Raw genomic sequence first — 15,092 nt, 5'->3', positions numbered from 1 at the left:
CTCCTGGCCCTGATCCCATTGCAGTCACAGCTCAGAGAGGACTCCCTATGGTTAGGCTCAAGGCTTCTTTTAATGTCTTTTTTTAATGCCATTTGCAGAGAAACTCTGAGAATTTAAAAATTACCTTTTTTCCTCCCAAGATGGCCTATAATAATTCATAACATTCAACACTAGGAAACTTTCGGAAGGAAGGAGGGTTGATAGGAGGGAGAAAAGGAAGGTAAGAGCAAGGAAAAGACAGTGTGATGCAGTCCATAACACTACATCCCAGCCCCCAAAAATGTGCTTTTTAAGTTTTTTAAAAAATATATTTGCTTATTTATTTATTTGAAAGGCAGAATTGCAGAGAGAGATATCCTCCATTTGCTGATTCACTCCCCCAAATGGCCACTATGACCAGGGCTGGGCCAGGCTGAAGCCAGGAGCCTGGATCTCCATCCAGGTCTCCCCTGTGGGTGCAGGGGCCCAAGGACTTGGGTCATCTTCCACTGCTTTCCCAGCCATTAGGAGAGAGCTGGATCGGAAGTGGAGCACCCGGGATTCAAAGGAGCACTGATATGGGGTGCTGGTGTCACAGGCAGTGGCTTAAGCCACTATACCAGCCAATGCCAGCCCCCAAACCTAGAGTATAAATTGGCTTTGAGCTGTCTGGAGACCTTAAATAAACATACTTTCAAATCTTGTCTTCCTAAACGAAAGATCACTCCCTAGTAGCCAGGGTTCCTTGCTTGCTTTGATCGAAATGAATTATCCAAGTTGAGCATTTGGTCTAGCTGTTAAGATATTCGAGTCCTGGTTCCAGCTCCTGACTCCAGCTTCCTGCTGATTCACATGGTGGGAGGGCAGCAGGTGATGGATCAAGCAGGTGGGTCCCTAACAGACCTGGATTGGGTTCCTGGCTTCCAGCTTCAGCCTGGCCCAGCCCTGTACCTTGCAGGCATTTAGGAAGTGAGCCAGAGAATAAGAGCTCTCTGTCTGATCCTCTCTCTCTCTCTCTCTCTCTATCTTCCTCCCTCCCTCTCTCTCTCATGAATAAATTTTTAAAAATTCAATCCCTCAGCTCCAAATCCTGGGCCAGATTCGGATGTCATAGTTGATTTCCCTGGACCTTCAGTCTCTATGTCTGCAAAGTGCAGGCAGCGAACCAGACCATCCTGGAAGGGCTGTCTCAGTTCTAATGGTCTGCAATTGTATAAATAACTAATTCATGGCTTGGTGCTTCTGCCAAACATAGGCTGAAAGCCTTCACCCAGCTTTTGACAAAGTCAGATCCTCTTGGAATTCTTCTCCCTGCTTGAGTATTTATCAGCCTTCTGAGTAGGAGCCCCTGCGATTTGGAGAGGGAAAGGTATTAAACACGCAGACTCGGTGGCTGGGCTCAGATGGATGGCCTCTGATGTCTGGGAACGGTGCTCGGGGACATGCATTCCGTAAGCTACCCAGGTTGACTGACCACGCTCAGTGCGTCTGGTGTTCCCACAGGCAGCTTGCTGTGTTCCTCTCCTGTTGCTGCTGTGACTCCTTGACGCACTTAGTGTCTTAGCAGATCTATTCTGTTGACAGTTCCAGGGTTCCAAAGTCCTCAGTTCTTTTCACTGGGCCTCTGGAAGATGCCAGCGGCTGCTCCGGCTCCTTGGCTCGTGGGCCTGCATCACTCCTGCCTCTGCTTCCTTTATCACATCTTCTTGGCGCTGAGTTTTAGCTCTCCTGTTTCTCTCTTTTAAGGATTCTCTTGGATTCTGTTGAGCTTTCTGGGATAACCCAGGAAAATCTCATCTCCAGATCCCTAACTCAATCACAAATGCACATAAGGTAACACATGCGTAGGTCTGGGCCTTGTGATGTGCACATCTTTAGGGCCATCCTTCAGCCTATATTACATGCCCCCTTGCTAAGACTGAGACAAGGACCTCGGAACTTGTAACTGTGCTTTTTTTTCTCTTGTAAAAGCCACTGAACTGATTCTTGGAATGCCACTGAAGCCCTTGCTGCAGATGTTCGATAAGCCACCAGGTAATCGGCCATCCGCTGCATCCCGTGGCACTGAGAACCCTCCATGTCATTCCTACAGTTATCGTCTTCCCAGAGAACGCTATAGTGTCTATCAAGACAACTCGGTCCAGGGACTACACTGACCTGCAGTAGCATCCCACCACGGCATTCACTAGCTGCATCTTGTTTGCCAAATGAGTCTCTCTGTGTGCAGCTCCCACACCTGCAAAATGCGTTCTCAAGGCTCTTAACTATCAGTTAGAGACTAGACCCATGCATTCAGCTCTTCTGACTCCTGGGCCCATGCTTTTGCTTGGTGTGTGTGTGTGTGTGTGTGTGTCTTGGGGGTAGGAGGTGACTTTCTTTTTCTATAAACCATCTTAATTTTTGTTTTGAACCTCAAATCCACCCAAGCAGAGTAACCACACCCTTGGCTTCTTCCAGGATCTTCTCTGCTCTTTTCTCAAGGGGGTGTGGTTAAGGTCTGGAGCTTATCAAGAGAACTCATGCTGAGGGCAGGGGTTTTTCTCTATTTCTGTCGCTACAGCCTGTGCACAGGAGGACGGAACTATGCTCTCCCAGCTTCTGAAGGGCAGGGCTGCTGCAGGCTTGGGTCGCTCTCAGCCTCTCCTGGGTGCAGGAACTCCTTGGTTGCCTTTTCTCAGGGTTCAGGGGACAGGAAGATTAGGACGTCCAAGCCACCTGCCACTGTGGCAAAATGCCCTGAGCCCTGATCATTGCAGCTTGCTGGTCACCAAACCTTGGGATTCTTGGCGCACCTATCAGAACGATTGAGCAAGGCAACCTCCACTGCCATTTATCCTCTGCTAGGAAGGGGGCATCCTAGGCCTTTCCCTTTTCATTTTTTTTAATTTATCTGTTTTTATCTATTTGAAAGAGGGAGGGAGGGAGGGAGGGAGAGAGGGAGAGAGAGAGAGAAACGCTCTCATCTGCTAGTTGGCTTCACAGATGCCTGCAACAGCAGGAGCTGAAGCTGGGAACTGGACAGAGACCTGGACTCACATGCCACATGGGAGGCAGGAATTTGGTTATTTTGAGCCGTCACTGCTGTCGCCCACCCTCCCACTCAGAGAGAGCTTGAGTCAGGAGATGGAGCTGGGAATCAAACCCAGATAGTGCTAGGCTAAGTACCTACTCCGCCTTGCCATTTTGAAAGGTATTACTTACAACTGATAGATGGTAATTATATACATTTATGGCATACAATGAGGTATTTTGATACATGCCTACAACATGTCATAATTAAATCAAGCCAATTAACATATACATCGCCTCACTTACCTACTGATCATTTTTGCCACGTTTGAGCTGTGTATTCTCTACAGCAATTCACAGCAGACTCTCAGCTTCTGGGGAAGCTTTCTGTTGGAGGCATACTGAGGTAGGAAGCTAAGTGCGGTGCAAGGGGACCATGCAGACCAGAGCTCCTGGCGCCGTAGTGACTCCGTTGCTGGAAAAGGGACTCTATGCGTGTCTCTCCCCCCTGCACACCACTCCTTGGCAGCAGAACTTAGAAGGCGGTGAAAGGGTTGCAGACAGGATAAAACACTTATGTTTAATTGCCTAGGGAGGAGCACAAGCAACTCCGTTCAGCTTCGTCACACTAATTAGTTGGAAAGAATGTGCTCGGCACATAAACAAGAGGCTTTTTTCTATAAGCAATTCGCAACAACCCTAATCTTCCTCATTTAAACACACGCCCCACCACAAAGTTGGAAAGACACCAAAGAGTTGGAAAGACACCAAAGTTGGGGCGGAACAGGTTGGAGGATTAGCAAAGGCACTGCCTCTGCTAATCCTCCAACCTTTGCAATTAAAGACTGATCTTCCTTCTGGAAAAGTGTCTCCACTTGGCTGGCCCCTGTGCAGTCATTCTTTAATGCTGAGTGCCAGGTTGGAGCCCCAGGCCTGTGGGGAAATGCTGGTGCTCCACTCCTCCCACAGCCTCCTGCCCTTCCCCACCTCACATCCCACACCATTTATTTTCCTTGAAACATTTTTTTTTGTTGACTCAGAATAATTGTACATGTTTGCAGGGTACAATTTGCTGTTTCAGTACATGCGTATATTGCATAGTGATCCCACTGTGGTATCTAGTATGCCCATTGCTTCCAACATGTATCATTGTTTTGTGGGAAAAGCTTTCAAGAACAGATCTGCTTGGTGGGCACTTCGTAAGGCTATCATGATGCCGGTTAAGACAGCTGCACCCCACAGTGGAGTGTGTGGGCTCCATTCCCAGCTTCCGGATAGTGCAGACCGCGGGAGGCCACAGTGGTGACTTCAGTGACTGGCTCCTGCCTCCCACATGGGAGAGCTGTAGTCCTGGCCTCAGCCCCAGGGCCAGGGACCATTGCAGGCATTTGGGAAGTAAAACAGCAGAAGGGAGCTTACTCTCTGTTTCTCTCTCTCCCTCTCTATTTGTCTCTTTCTGTTTCTCTGCCTCTCTTCTGGCTGTTTTGAAATATACAATACATTACTGGTGACTAGAGTCATTCTATTGTGCGACAGAATAGCCGAACGTAGTCCTTCCTCTCGGATGGTAACTCTGGACCCATCTACCATCCTCCACCCCTCCTTGTCTCTAGCAACCACTGTTCTAGTCCCCACTCTCACAACAGCCAAGATATGGACTCATTCTAAGTGCCCATCAGTGCATGCAAGGATAAAGAAAATGTAACACACACACACACTAGAATACTATTCAGCCGTGAAAAGAATGAAATGTTACCTTCTGCCTCAGAGAAGGAGTAGAAATACATTACAGTAAGTCAAATCAGCCAGGCACAAAAACGGAACCATCTGACCTCACTCACGTAGAATCTAACAGTGTCGCTCCAACACTGCTCCTTAATCAGTGGCTTATGTGTGTCTGTCCTCTGCCAGCCTGGAGACACTGTGAGAACAGGCACGTGGTCACACCACATCCTCCGTGTCTGGAACCATAAATTATTGTCGGGTAAGTCAAGGGATGAATGGACACCTTCCTGAGAGGGGCAGTGGACAGTGCCAGAGGTCACTGCTGGGCTGTACATGCAACCCTGTGAAGAAAATGACTGAGAGGAGCCAGTGCTGTGACAGGTAAAGCTGCCACCTGCAGTGCCGGCATCCCATATGGCTGCTGGTTCAAGTCCCGGCTGTTCCACTTCTGATCCAGCTCTATGCTATGGCCTGGGAAAGCAGTGGAGGATGGCCCAAGTCCTTGAGCCCCAGCACCTGTGTGGGAGACCTGGAGGAAGCTCCTGGTTCCTGGCTCCTGGCTCTGGCCGTTGTCACCATTTGGGGACTGAATCAGTAGATGGAAGACCTGTCTCTCCCTCTCACTGTCTGTAACTCTACCTCTCAAATAAGTAAATAAAATCTAAAAAAAAAAAAAGGAAAAAGAAAATAACATGAGAATGGAAATTACCTTCCCCGTAGTTCCATAAAATTGGATGTCACAATGGAAATGAGTTGCAAACTGGAAGACTGCCCATTCGACACACTTGGATTAAATAATCAGGGCCGATATTTATTAAACACACAGCCCAGGCCAATCATGGATATGCATTCCTCCTCCCAGAAGCCCCCCCAGCGCACTCTCACACGTGTCCGCTCTGTTCTCCTGTGAGGATGCTCACCTGTGGACACTTCCCATCACCCTGCGGCTTCTAGGTGGAGGCAGCCAACAGGAGGCACCACGGGGAGGGAGGAGACTGCGCTCAGGGGATCGGGTCTACGGGCTCCCTCCCTGCCGAGCGGCCATGGCTGAGGTGGCTGCATTCCCTTGCTAAAAGAGCGCGGTTTCTCCCTCGCAGCCTTCTCCACACAGCAGCCTGCTCTGGGCCCCCGTTACCATCTCTTCCTGTTGCCAGTGCTTAGAGGTGGTATCAGCTGCCTTCTCTTTTTTTTTTTCTTTAGAGATTTTATTTATTTATTTGAGAGGTGGAGTTATAGACAGAAAGAGGAAGAGAGAGGTCTTCCATCTGCTGGTTCACTCCCCAGATGGCTGCAACAGCTGGAGCTGAGCCAATCCAAAGCCAGGAGCCAGGAGCTTCTTCCAGGTCTCTCATGTGGTTGCAGGGGCCTAAGCACTTGGGCCATCTTCTACTGCTTTCCCAGGCCATAGCAGAGAGCTGGATCAGAAGAGGAGCAGCCAGGACTCAAACCGGAAGCCAGCACTGCAGGCGGCAGCTTTACCTGCTATGCCACAGCACTGGCCCCAGCTGCCTCCTCTTTCAACCCACAGATATTCACCTGTGAGTCCCTTAAAACCTCTGCATATGTCCTCATGATGACAATCCTTGGACACAGTTCATTAATAACTCCATTTAACAAGAGGACACGAAGTCTCAAACAGATGAGGAGTCATGACCGAGGTCACAGAACCAACAGGAGCAGATCCACAGAGCTTGACCTATTCAGCGCACACACCAGTGCCCTCTGAGCTTTCACAGATGGGCACTCACGGTTTGGCTCTGCAGGGTGACAGTGGTTCATGGAGAGTTCAAGTCCCATCACAGACACGTGGGGCTGGGTAAGTGGCAGTATCTTTGATCCTTCCAAGTGCTTGATCCCGGCCCGCAGATGCATGGGGGTGTGAACAGGAGAGGCTCGAGTGGATTTCACTCTTAGAAACAGCCTATAAATATGTATGCCGGGTGCCATGAATCATTTAGCGCTGGATCAGTTGCCTTTTTTTTTTTTCATTTTAAGGGATGGTTTGACTGACTCAGAGATGTTGGCAAGCACCCTTGGGGCCAGAGTGGAACCAAATATTTTACAGAAATTGAAAGGAAAAAAAGATGCTTACTGCCTTCTGAGAAAAACTTCTGAGAAAGTTTTTCTAAGTTTGCAAAAATACCAGGGAAGAGGGAAAAATAAACAAACGGAGATCCAATCACAGATGAGCTTGATTCAGAGTGGTAGAAGTTACGGGACTGTACGGCTTGTAGAATTTGTTTTCACCACTTGCTGTAACGATGGCTTTGAACAAGTCACCTCACCTGGCTGAGGCTCAGTTTCCCCTTTAGTACAATGGGGTTAAAAGCTCAATGAGCTATACGGTCATGAAGCACCAGTACGGTACACAGACTGTGCATGCATATCTCGGTTTCTCCCCTTCTAACTATGATGCTGTTCTAGTTAATGGCTAAATACGAGCAGCCAGCACACTCATAGCCAGGCTTCAGAGACTAGCAGTTGTTATTGGTACATGCTGCCTCTTGGGTTGTCTGTTAAGTTCTTTCACAGCAGATGTTATTAGCCAAATTATACTGAAGCAATGACATGAAACCCCTCATTCTTATATCAAATGGCTTTTTTGAACCCCCATACTGAGTACCTGCCTAGACTTCCTGGGTGACCCCTGTCCATGCCGTCTGCAGGGCTATTCAAGAAGCTTCCATGTTGGAGAAATGTACCACCGTAGATGGTCCACGGATGGGCACTGGATCCACTCAAAGTCTTTGCTATGAGGACCTGGAATTTGGAAAGCAACCGCCTCTGTATTCAGGACTACAAAGATAGAAAGCTCAGAGGTGTGGGTATCTATATCTCCTTTCACAGGTTCCAGAGAAATGGAGAAAGCCAGTCTGAGCAAGAGACTGAAGACACAATAACCATTGGGACAGCTGGGCGATGGATGGAGAGAAGAGATTGCCACAGGAGTAATCGAAAGTTCCTGGCTGCAGTTAGACCAGAGGCCCAGTCATGTTGCTGCATTGACTTCCATGGGTCACTTCAATGGCCCAGTGTTCTGCAACTCACTGGGTCTCTTTGCTTGGAACCAGCAACCACAACTTCGTGGCAGATGAACATCTATGAACTTGGGTGTTTTTGTTCATTTTATTTTGAAATAATCTCACTGCCAGCCCGTTATCATTCCCTTTCATTCCTGCTTCGATTTTGGCCATTTGTAAAATGGGAAGAATGATTTTCTGCATCAATCCTTAAAAAAAAAAAAAGAACATGATGTGTAAGTAATCTGTTTAAGTGTCTGGCACATAATAGTTGCTTAATAGGGATTTGTAATACTTCTCCCCACACTCTGCACCAGAATAAGCTATTGCCTGCCCATCTTCCTGGTTCTCTTCCCTGAACGAATGGTCTCCACCACTTTCCTTGTTGCTCTGTGTGCACTTGCTCTATGAGACAGTTGGGGTTGGGGAAATGGAGTTCTGCGAAGAATGATAGGGGTAGTTTGGAAGTGGGGGAGACAAACCCTCTTAAAGCAGTTGAGCTCACAAGACCAGAGAACTTCTGATAAGATCATTTCTTGGATGTGGCTCCCAGCCAAAGTAACAAACTAGAGTGTCTGTTCACAGCATTCCACCTGGGGCTTCAGAAAGATGGTGGGACCCTAGAGAAGCTTGTTAGCCAGTGAACCTGACCCCAGTGCTGGCCTTGACTCTCCTCCCACCTATGCCCCTGAGGGCTTTGCCATCTCTATCCTTCCCTTCTGCATTAAATATCCATGGCCTAAGGATATGGGACTTCCTCAAGCTGAGGAATGAAAAATTTATTTCTAGTTTCATGTCAAATAATGTGGATTATATATTTGAAGACAATATTTAAAAATCTAATTGACAATTATTGACCTGTCAGATCTTAGGTCTCACAATCAATAGAAATGTTTCATTTTTCTCTATCACATTGGCATCTTTTCATAGTAAGACTTTTTTCTCACATCCAGTAGTGATTCTTTGTATAAGTCATCCCTTATGAGGGGAGTCCATATAGCTAATATTGCAAGTTCACCTCCAAGATGTTTTGACATTGTACACACTCCCAGGTACTAAAAATATTTGTGGAACAAATGAAATGGGTGCCATTTGGTAGCTACAGAATGTTAGGAGCTTGAAATGCATTTTCATATCATCTTCATTTTATAGATAGAAAACAGATTCATAGAGGTTGAATGGCATATCCAAGATCGAACAGCTGGAATACAGCAGAACTGGAGCCCAAGCCTAAGCCTTTACTTACCTAGTAAGTATCTATTGCTCACTTAGCATTTGCATTTTGCTTGCCATTGGGTGAATAAGGCCAAATAATTTTCAGCACATGTTCTCAATGAGCTTACAGTCTATAAGAGAAATCCAGTAAAATGAAGCAATGATTACAATTTCATAGTAACACCATTATTTATCAATAATTATATGCCTGAAATTATGTGTGTGTATAAATATATGTTAATTTATAGATATGGATGTTATGAGATGTTATATTGCCTCCACTTGACAAATGGGGAAACTGAGGCATAGAACGGTCACGTTACTTTTTCAAGGTCGCAGCACAAGTAACTCACAGAAACGGGGTTGGGCTGAGGCAACTTGACTCCAGAGTTTACCTATTCCCATCATCATCTTGTGTTGTCTCTACAGTGCACACATTTGTGCCTAGGATGCTGGGAAAATTAGGTTAAAACAAATGAAATGGACAATACTCAACCACTCTAATCTATAAAATGTCAATTTTGCAGGGTAGAAATTTAGTATATACACAGGATGGTAGGATCAGAGGGCAGCCCTAGGGAGTTTGGGCGTCAGCTGAGGTTGCAAAAGTGAGGAGGCCACACATGTTTTGCCAAGGGAGACGTGAGAAGAAGCTCTGGGCCAGAGGAGGTTACTGAGCAATGAATGAGTGGCTGGGCTACTGTCTAGGCCTTGGGTGTTTGCAGGAGAGTGGCGGGAAGGGGGCTAGGATGACGCACAGAGGCCAGAACCTGAGGGCTGCTGGAGCAAGCTGAACCTGAACCTCTCACCTGGGATGCCCAGGCCCTGCGGATTCCCTGCCCAATGTTCTTCCTGATGCACTGTGCACTTGTTGCGTTCCCCAAGTTCTCTGGGACCTTCTGTGTCTTCCTCGATCCTCTTGAACACCAAGCAAAACGCTAGACACATAGAAGTTCAGCCAAGGGGCCCTCCAGCACTGTATTGTGATAGATGTGAATATTAGACAGTTGGAGAAGGTAGGAGTATTAACTATATTTCAAAGAAGTTGTAAGATATTCTGGGTTTTTTTTTTTTTTTTTTTTTTTGTAAACTATTTGGAAAAGTTGGGAGTTCCTTTTACTGGTTTTCAATTATTAAGGCCCATTCAGGTTTTAGCAGTGGAAGTCACCCTGAAAACAAAGTCTACATTGCTACTAGGTCTCAATTCAAATTCAGGTTCAACTAACTTGTGTTAAACACTTAATACATACCAGACATATTGATTAAACTAAATTCACTGAATCTTCAAAATAGCCCTGAAAAACAGATGATGTCGTCTCCATTTTATAGGTACGGATACAGAGACGTAGGCAGCATGCTGAGACGTTTTGAGATCTAATTATAGTTTACAGCCCTTGTCTCTACTGTTGAAGAAAAGTGTTTTGTTTTGTTTTTCCTTATTACTATGTGTTGAATCCTTTTTTTTTTCAATTTTTATCTACAGAAGGTGAGCCAATTTCACTATTTCATATGTAGATTTAGGAACACAGTGATACTTCCTATCCCTTCCTCCCACTGATACTCCCACTGTCCCTCCTCCTCCATTTCTTATTCTTGCTTTATTTTAATAGTGATGTACTTTCAGTTTGTTTTATAATCCTCAGCTTAACCCTCCACTAAATTAAGAATTCAACAAATAGTAAGAAGACGACAACACGGGTCCTCACTAGTAGAGACAAGGGCCGTAAACAGGGTTAAGCTGATGATTTCAATGAAAGTATGCCATTGTAAAAAGTAAGAGAAAGAATAAGGAAGCCAAGAGGAGAGGGTGGGAGTGTGGGCGTGGGGGGAGGGTATCACCATGCTCCTGAATCTGCATACATGAAGTGCATGAAATCGGTTCACCTTATAGAAATAAGAAATGGTGCAGTCAAGGTTGAACTTTGCATTTTTTCTTCTCTACCATGGTCTCTCCTCTACAAAGATGCTACTGGGAATGTATTGAGGATGGTGAGGATGATGATGGTGGTGGTGGTGCTGATGATGGTAATGATAAGGAGCCTACTACTATAAATAGCACACCGTGTTTACCTTGCTGTATGTCGGAAGCTATCCTGAGCACTTAAAGAAAGAAATTCACTTTTCAGAGACTTTCCACAACAAGGTTACTCATTATCCCCACTTCTCTTTATTTTAGTTGTTTCTTTCCTTAAAGCTGTTTTATTCCAACAGTTCCTTACTTTTTCAAAAAATAAAATTTATTTATTTATTTATTTATTTGATAGGCGAAGTTACAGAGCGAGAGGCAGCGAGGGAGGGAAGAGAAGGAGGTGGGGAGAGATCTTCCATCTCCTCTGGTTCCTCCCCAGATGACCACAATGTCCTGGGCTGGGCCAGGCCAAAGCCAGGAGCCAGGAGCTTCATCTGTGCTTCCATGCGGGTGGCAGGGGCCCAAGCACTTGGGCCATCCTCCGTTGCTTTCCCAGGTGCATTTACAGGAAGCTGGATTGCAAGAAGAGTAGCCAGGACTGAAACCAGTGCCCATATGGCATGCAGGGCACCATGCCAGTCCCCTATTACCCTGCTGTTCTGATTAGGAGCCTGGGACTAACAAAGGTTAGATAACCTACAGGCATTGCATAGCTTCATCATGACAGGGCTGGGGCTTTGAAAGCAAAACTAGTGGCCTCTGCCATAGGAGTATCTGCCTGCTCATGGCTCTACCCATCTCACCCCCTTCTCTTCCGAGAATGAAGAACAAAGAAAACCTCCCCTTGGAGCATTAAGCAAGGATCCCAGCATCCTGTGTCACCATGACAACCAGCCCTCATCAACCTCCTCACAAGGAGGGGAAAAGCAAAAGTCAAAGAGAGCTTCCACGGAACATTCTGTGTGCAAACACTGAGGCCAGTGTGCTTGAGCCTCTGCGTCCTCACTTAAATAGGGTGAATCACTCCCGGAATTGGAGCTGGGAAGCGGGCCAGGTTCCTAAATAGGTAAGTTAATGGTGTTCTTGGAGAGTCTTTGGGTCACTTTGAAAATTAATCCTTTTTTCTCCAGAATCTGAGCTCATAAATGAGCAGATTAGAAATCAAAGCGGAGAAGCAAATGGGAGTTCCTGGCACAGGATTTTAGAACATGATTGCTTCCTTTCAAAGCTGACATCATCTTGTCTCACCTCCACTGCCCAACTTTTGGCAAGGACTAGACTGTTTGAAGATTGCCATACACCCAAAGATGTAGATGCCAAGAAGGGCTTTGGTGAGCCATTCACCACCTCGTCCACAACGTCTAACATAGTGGGTGACCCAGAGTGAGGGACTCACTAGGTACTGACCCACTAATTGATTGATTGGCACTAAAAGCCAACAGTGGCCTGGTTGGAGACAATGCTTTTGTCCTCAGTATTTGGTAATTCAAAACAGCATGTTTTAACCTCTCCGGGAAGTGACATTTATGCTGAGGTTTGAATGACAAGAAGCAGTGAGTTGTATAAACACAGAGAGTCTTCCAGGCAAACGCATCGGCAGGTCCTGAGGTATGAAGGAGCCTAGCGCTTAGAGGACGAGCAGAGGGCTCTGCACATAGAGAGAAGCTGGGGAGGGAATGGGAGGGACAGTGAGGCTGGGGAGACAGGAATGGCCAGCTTCGGTCTCCAAAGGATGCAATTAAATTCATCAACATAATAGTTTACCATGTTTTTGAGATAACTTATTTTTTTAAAGGTTTTATTTATTTATTTGAGAAGTAGAGTCACAGACAGAGAGAGCGAGAGACAGAGAGACCATCTGCTTATTCACTCCATAAATCAGGTCAGCCAGAACAGGGCTGATCTGAAGCCAGGAGCCAGGAGCTTCTTCCTGGTCTCCCACATGGATGCAGGGGACCAAGCCCCTAGCCTATAGTCTACTGCTTTCCCACGCCATAGCAGAGAGCTGGATCTGAAGAGGAGCAACCATGACATGAACCCGCACATACATGGGATGCTGACACCTCCGGCAGAGGCCTAGCCTGCTACACCACAGCGCTGGCCCCAAGATAACATATTTTAATTTACATTATACTCAAAGGCTAAATGTCTCTATGAAACAGGTCAGGGCTATAAATAATAATCAAATGAAAAGATGTTCAACTTCACTCATATAAGGTAAATTTTAAAACAGTCACAGCATCAGTAAAACTATAGTAGTGTATATGAATTTTTATTCTAACTGTTATGTGAAGCCATTGGAGAAGGAAGGTGACAGATGCGGCAGCCACTCTGTGTCCTCGGTACTTAGCATATAACAGGTGCTCAAAACTGGATGAATGAGTTGAGATAATGCCTGTAAAGTGCCTTTTAAACAATGAAGTATTTCAGAAATGACAGTCATCATCATTTGGGGGAGAATAAGACACTGCCCCCTGTGCCATTCTTTTAGGTCACAAAGCTGTTGCAGACTGTGGAGAATGAAAGTGCAGATCTAAGGCACCTGATTTTTACAGCACCTCATTTCTGTTCAAATAACTTCAAATCACACCACCTGGCAGGATGGTAACAGCACTGGCCAGGCTCCAGAAGAGATTTCCATGAAGAATGTTCTCTTGGCCACTGGAGGCAGGGCAGCAGGCTTAGGAAGGGGCAGCTAATAGATTTTTTGTGACCCTTGATAGCTGAGACATGCGGGGCTCTAGAATGTAGGAGGTGCGCTACAGGAGGCCATGGCTCCCGTGCTGACCTCAGCCCCACAGTCCTGCCTCTCTCATTGCATTCCCCTGGAGACCATGATGGCCGGACATGGTGGGGAATGCCAAAAGAGAGCAGTATATTCTGGGAAGCATTTGATGCACTGCTATTGGCAAGAGGAGAACCAGGTTCCAAGTCAAAGAGTCCATGAGGAAGTTTTCTCTGTGCAATCACAGAACAGAGGTCCCTCCTCTGCCCACACTCAGTGTTCAGCCACCAAGCTTCACAAGTCTGACCAGAAGAAGCATGGGTGTCACCAAATCCCCCTTGGCGCTCAGGAACGTCAAGGAAGATCCACCCAACCTGTCCATCGGCCGCCCAGCCGTAGCGGTCTTCACTGATGGGAGAAGGAAAGAGGAACAAAAAGCCAACAATCTGAAAAAGCTTCCAGTCATCAATGGAACGGAACATGGCCCCCAAAGTGAACACGTTTTTAAGAGTTGCTATGATCAAGAGAAGAAACTTATAGAAAGCGTCTGGTGCGCTGCCAAGACAATCCCCGGAAACATGAACATATGGGGAAATGGTTAACTAAACCGAGGTTCGTCCATATGGAAGAATATTATGCAGCCATTAAAAACCATGTTTTCCAAGACTCAATAATGACATGGAAAACGCTTACAGTAGAATGCTGTAGTTTAAAAGTGAGATTCAAAAACAGTGCCTGCCAAAGAATCATCACAGCTTTATTCAGAATCACAAGAAGCCGGGAAGAACTCCAGTGTCCTCTGATGGGTGATCAGTTATATAAACCCTGACCCCCACTCACCGACGATGCAGCAGCCTGCATGGACCTCAAGGATATTAGGACTAGCAAAACAGCTCAGTCTTATAAGGCTATGCATTATATGATTCCATTGCATAGTATTCTTTTAAAAATTACATATTGAGAATTATAGCTACATATATCAGTGGGGTATAAAGTGAGGTTGTAAGTTTTGAATACAATGTGGAATGATGTGATTAGGTTAATTAGCATATCAAATAGTCAATATTTTTGTGACAGGAACATCTGAGATGTACTCAGCAATTTTGAAATGCATGATGCTCAAATATTAGCTATATCCACCAGTCAGTGCAAGCAACCTCAAAAAACAAAAACTTCAGCTTCTTCCTGACTGAGGTTCTATAAGGACAGAATTACGGAGATAAAACAGCTACATGTTTTCCAAGGTGGAAGAAGAGAATGAGGATGTGAACATAAAGGCATAACATGAAGGAACCACTTTGTGACAATGCAACTTCCCTGTTTTTGTTGCAGTTGGTGGTTCCATGGTATGGAACAAATTTGCATAGGACTATACACAGGCATACACCCATGCTACTAAACACAGTCAAATAATGAAGTCTGATTGAGATCCTTAGTCCAGACACAGTATTTTTTTTTTTTTTGACAGGCAGAGTGGACAGTGAGAGAGAGAGAGAGAAAGGTCTTCCTT

The 15,092-nt window shown here is 45.9% G+C and overlaps 1 long non-coding RNA gene across 1 annotated transcript in view; it reads left to right on the top strand.

The window, feature by feature from the left end:
* Nucleotides 1-7,999, top strand: part of LOC149120615 (uncharacterized) — an 80,089-nt gene extending 72,090 nt beyond the window's left edge. Inside the window, exons 2-3 of the long non-coding RNA XR_016226385.1 lie at nt 6,242-6,529; nt 7,380-7,999. This is a non-coding gene — a long non-coding RNA (uncharacterized LOC149120615). The remainder of the gene's footprint in view (nt 1-6,241; nt 6,530-7,379) is intronic.
* Nucleotides 8,000-15,092: the final 7,093 nt, after the last annotated feature.

Source organism: Oryctolagus cuniculus, chromosome 19 (assembly GCF_051225735.1).
Source record: "Oryctolagus cuniculus isolate XC-2025 breed Fujian yellow rabbit chromosome 19, ASM5122573v1, whole genome shotgun sequence".
NCBI lineage: Eukaryota > Metazoa > Chordata > Mammalia > Lagomorpha > Leporidae > Oryctolagus > Oryctolagus cuniculus.
The sequence above is the reverse complement of the archived record's forward strand: the minus strand, read 5'-3'. Positions and strand labels throughout refer to the sequence as shown.